Here is a 5,714-nt window from a genome sequence, read left to right as displayed (position 1 = left end):
AAGCAAGATGGATGAAAGAATGAGGACATTGGGGGAAACATCATGTTGTTTCTCCTGTCACTCAAAATGAGTTAGATTAAATTCTACAAAAAGCAGGAGCACCACTTCATTATGCTTTGTGGTTTTTCGGAACAAGAGGCCAGGTTCTCTGGGCATAGACAGATGTCAAAGTGTCCTGAGAAACAGCTATAATCTTCAATACAGGCAGTTAAACCACCATGGCTCCATTTCATAATGATAACAATGACATTTCACAGATATATTTTTTTAAAGTGACCCCGCCAGCTTTAAATATTTCAAGTTGGTCAATTTTATGCCACCTGAATTTCAAAGAAAAACACTCTTTCTAAAAAAAAAACGTAATGATCATCTTTAGATTCCACTTAATTTACCTAAGATACAGCCAGATTTAGTTGCAGTTCAGAATGATGCTTGGTTTCTCTTTGACCAATTTAGAGAAAAAAGTCCTTGCTGAAGTCAAATCAGGATAGAAAATTATGCATAACAATACCCAGCATTTGTAGAGTATCATGCTTTGAAGTTTATGATTTTCTCAGTGCTTTTAATTCACATTATCCTGCTGCTTTTGATCCTGTCCCCTTTACATGTGGAGGGAAAGTCAGGTATCATTCTACCTTACTGATAAGCGGAATTGAGACTTTAAAGATTTCAGAATTGTCAACTTTGTCAAGGAGTATTAAACCAGTAAGCAAACAGTCACAAAATTCAGCAGTATCAGAATTGGGCTCAGTCTTTTATTCTGTATATTATTTTGCTCCCTAAACGACAGTCGTGACATGTGTTTGGTACATGAAAGTGGGCTTCTGGCTTGCTGCAGTGTCTCAAGTTGTTTCCATGTTTGCACACTAATCTTTTACAGGCTGTTCTCCATACTGTGGCCAAGGAAGTCCTTAAAACACAAATTTATCATGTCCTTCTCTCCTACTCCAGAACTTCCAATAGCTGCCATGATACCTAAAAGTGAATCTGCAATTCTCATTCTGATCTTTGAAGCCCTCTAGGATCTAGCTTCAAGGACCTTTCTTTTAATTCTTCATGCCAAAGCAGCCACAATGGCTTCTCTCCCAAAACACCAATGGCACTCTAAACTTGGGCTCTTGCACCCAATATCCACCTTTCAGATGCAAATAAAATGTATGCTTCCAAATTTGACCCTCCAACTCTGTATGACTGACTTAGGTCTCTGCTTATTCTCAACTCCTCTGAGGCCCTCCACCTCTAAGGAGCACCACACATCCACACTCACTGTCTCTGTCCCTACTATCTATATTTTTCTAGCACCTTTCTAATCCTCCGGCTATTTGGGATGTTGAAAATGACACATGTTAAAAATCCTGGCTGCAGAAAAAAAGTTTGAAGTTGGGGATAAATAGTTCAGAACAAATTAGTTCATATGCAGTAGTGTCTGTGACCAAAAAGCAGACTTTTCCAACATCTATTCTTCAACCCACTAGCTTGAACTAAAATACTAGCACCATAGTAGCATAGACATACTGATTTGCAACACTGGCCACATATTTTACCCAGTAGAAGTTGAATTTTAATCATTAGTTTCTTCATTTATTTAAAGTACTCATTTGTTTGATCAAGTTTACCTCTGCAATTTAAATTGCAGCACTTCACTCACATTTTGTTTAGAGGAGCACATGTTATTTGCTGGATATAAATACGTACTCTTCCTTAAAGTGGATTAAGCCTCACTACTGATCATATGTAATACCTTTATAGGCAAATGCTTTAGGAAGAAAATTATTTCATATTTTCAGTATGCTTAATCACTTAAAGCTCCTTTTTCTTTTTTTCCCCCTACACACATACTATTTCACTAATCATGGAAAATGGATTTGGAAAGAAAAGTTCTAAAAATGATCATTGTTTCTAACCATGAAATGAGCTCTAAGTTTCCTGTACCTGCATAGAGGAGAAAGAACAGAGTATACTATGCTTGTATCATCAGCAATAAGAACTAGGAACGGAAGAATCTTCAGGGCAAAAAGTTCTGACCACATTTTTAATGGTCTGACCCTGGTTCTTATGTGTCACAGAATTTGGTCTTTCATTTCCTCTATATCAACCCAACACATTTTCAATAACCACTAAATTTGATTTTAGTGTTTTGCAGGATAGAGATTGCTGTCACAAAAAACAAAAAACAAAAAAACAAAACAAAACAAAAAAACCCTGTCCCATTGGTTACCCAATAAGGCAGGTGTTAATATTTATATCTTTTTTACATTCAATAGGCCCGAGACTCAACAAATGGTATGATCAAAAACCAAAGCAAGGACATTTGACTCTGCAGCTCACCTTTTTTCCATTAAATCATGCTGTTTCTTTGATTTCTAAGATATAAGATTGCTCTGGTCATTTACCTAGCTATTCTCTAAAGCTTTCTGAGTTCAGAGCAATATTGAATGATAATCCTTCCCCATAATTATCAGACACTTCTAGCTACAAAAAATAAAATAAAATCACAGATCTACCTCTCTGAAGTAATACAGTAGATCTTGGGAGTTTTTAATGCCTTGCTACTAGGAAAAAAAATAAATAAGCAAATCTGCTGCTATACTTATTCCTTCTTTCTGTTTGGCATTAGTTGGATCCACCTAAAATCTCAGTTCCTAAATAAGGATTGACAACAATCTCAGGACAATATAGGTTGTTGTTTTCACAGAGTGTAAGGAATGCTTTAGCTGGCTGCCTTTTAGGCTGTTGGCACTTTAAATGTGGCTAGCATATATGATGTGTTTTGGATTTAACTTAAAGGGATATTATTTTTTAAGTCTGTAATTTATAGAAACAGAAATTGCAGAAAACCTTGGTATGGAAAATTATTCTTATTTTTTTACAGATTGTATTTATTTATGAGAGACACAGAGAGAGAGGCAGAGACATAGGCAGAGAGAGAATGGGGCTCTCTGAGGGGAGCCTGATGTGGGACTCAATCCCAGGACCCTGGGATCACAACCTGAGCCATAGGCAGATGCTCAACCACTGAGCCACCCAGGTGCCTCTTATATTTATTTTTAATGCTCCTTTTCCTACTTGTGAATATTATTTATACAAAATCACCATACCAGAAGACTTTTAGCACTTAGTCACATCCAATTCTCATCCCCTCTGGGCTCACACAAGGCTGAGACCTCCCACCATGTGACTATTTTTTGATAATGGTTTGTGAGAAGAAATGATGAAGTATTTAACTGCTGGTCTGAGACCATTCAGTGCTCTCTTCCTGAGACCTTTCAGTTGCTCTATCTCAGAAACTCAGGAGACATCAAGTTCCAGATGGTGTAGCTGCAAGACAGGGGAGCTTTATAGCCAGAGTCCCCATGTGAGAACACTTTGCGAAACCATGTAAGCCATGTAAGCAAGAGTGAGAAACTTTTGGGAGTAAGCTACTGAGATGTAAGGTTGTTTTGTTACTGCCTATCTTAATTAAAAATCCTAAGAGTCAAAAGAGCAAAGGGATTGGATTCAGAAGATATGGATGACATCCAACTTAATAGCTTTTTCAACTTGGATAAGTCCCTTAAATTTGTTTCATATGCTTCCTTTCTAAGATAGAGATGATAAAAATATTCTGTATCTTCTTGAAAGAGAGGCTTTGAAGCAAGTTACATAGTGTAGATTGAGTTACTCTATAACTTATATTCATAAGTGTGGTGATATATTTTTTATTTCTTTGATATTGTGATTTTCTGATTAAGGGGATTTCTTTTCCTCATCTCCTACATTCCATCTCTAGAAAAAAGAAGACCAAAGTTAGAGTGTAGGAATGAACAGGATGCCACTCTTTGTTTTTAACCTATTATTATAGGCATACTATTCTTAGAACCAAGGTATTCCATATTCAAGTTCAATTCCATGACATCCAGCCAAATCAAATTTGTCTGTATGCTTTTCTTCTTTAGTTCTGACCATCAGAAAACTAAGACACGCTCTTCCATTTCTTCTAGTACAATGTGGAGCACAAAGTAAACTATATGTTCAGAGAGCATCAAATCAGTATCTATTATTTCTTGGATTCTTCTTTATGCTTTAAATTATTTATTGAGCAGAAAAAATACAGAATGTTTCATGAATTTGCATGTCATCTTTGTGCAGGGGCCATGTCAATCTTCTCTGTATCTTTCCAATTTTAGTATATGTGCTGCCAAAGTGAGCACTATTTCTTGGATTCTTAAATCTGATTGCCCATTCCAACAAAACAAAAAGACCGGCAAAGCCAGTAGGCATTCATAGACATCTCTTTTACTGACTGAATGGGCACATTCAGTCTTCTTAACCAAAGAGAGAAAACAACATACAATTAACTTTCTACATTTTGAGCTACAAAATTTGACAATGTTTTGTGTCCTCCCCACATAAGAGATGCTGGGGATATGGTGTGACTCTTCAACTTATCACCTAATCTCTCCATGAATAAGCAAAACAGTGCAGTCATTGGAGAGATGCTCTAGATAGTGGCTAAGAGTGGGCTCTGTGAAGCCAGACTGAATTCCAGCTTTACTGCTCACTAAGTTTTACCCTGAGCATGTAACTTCTTTAAGCCTCAAGTTTGTAAAGCATAGGATATATAAATGCACATAACTTATACAGTAGTTTTAAAAGTTAATGAGCTAATATATGCAGTGTTTAGAAAAAGGCCCATGACCTAGTGAACACCGTGTGGCTTCCTTAATATCATCTCCTTTTAATCAAACTCTAAGCTATTATAACATAAGTTGAAGCAATTGGATGCTTAAAAGATGGGAGAAGTTTGTGGGAAAAGAGAGGACAGGGCTTTTTAGCAACTTTCATGAACGCACCAAAGCAACAGAAGCTGAGTAAACTGCTGTTACGAACATTTTACGATCTCATGATTGACTAGAGGTCTACAGAACTCTTCACTGTTATGGGCCCCAATTTGTGTTTCCTTCTACAGAACACCACATTTAAGTGAACCAGTTATGGTTTATGGCTAAACTGAAGTGTAATCTGCCACAAAATTATCCCTTATTTTTGACAAAAGACTTTTCTAGTTAATCAAACATGAAAATTCAATGTGACTTTGAGTTTTGTTTTGTTTTGGTTTATTTGTTTGTTTGATCCTGCACATATATCTCCCTCTTCTAAGCCAAAACTGGTCAAATATTGTCTTCATGGAGTCTTTCACACTTCCTTTCTATTGCCATTTCACAAATCCAGACCTTCATGTTCTACTGCCTCAGTGCTCTGGGCTTTCCACCGTACTTTCTGCTACCACTAGGCTTCACCTCACCCTAACTAGAATGTGTAGAAGAGCTGGTTTTTATATTTCTTTCCAAAGATATAGATTGATAAAATAGCCATTTGGGTTCACTTCTACCACTAAAATTATTAAAGTTTTAGGGAAGAAATCATTAGCCAGGTGGTAGTTTTGTCCTAATATGGTAAGCCACATATGAATTTAAAATAGCAATGCCCCATTTTATGTATGATACACATAAATTGATTGAATAGGTACACATGCATACTATGTACATATATACATACATATACATGTATATATATATATATATAAAATGTGGCATTGCTTTACATATACATGTAAATTTGCATATATATTTTTAATGTCTTCCTTCTTAGAAGGTACAATGATTCTTCACAATAGATATCCATGCTAGCATGAAAATGGATGTTAGTCATGAGTTCAGATCCAGAAAGAAATT

General features: G+C 36.2%; 1 non-coding gene across 1 annotated transcript; it reads right to left on the bottom strand.

Annotated features, from left to right (window-relative positions):
- Positions 1-4,083: 4,083 nt before the first annotated feature.
- Positions 4,084-4,190, bottom strand: LOC112914264 (U6 spliceosomal RNA). Its single transcript, XR_003233814.2, has one exon. It is a non-coding gene; the product is annotated as a U6 spliceosomal RNA (small nuclear RNA).
- Positions 4,191-5,714: the final 1,524 nt, after the last annotated feature.

This window comes from Vulpes vulpes, chromosome 1 (genome assembly GCF_048418805.1).
Source record: "Vulpes vulpes isolate BD-2025 chromosome 1, VulVul3, whole genome shotgun sequence".
NCBI classification, from domain to species: Eukaryota; Metazoa; Chordata; class Mammalia; order Carnivora; family Canidae; genus Vulpes; species Vulpes vulpes.
This window is presented reverse-complemented; position numbering and strand designations above follow the sequence as displayed.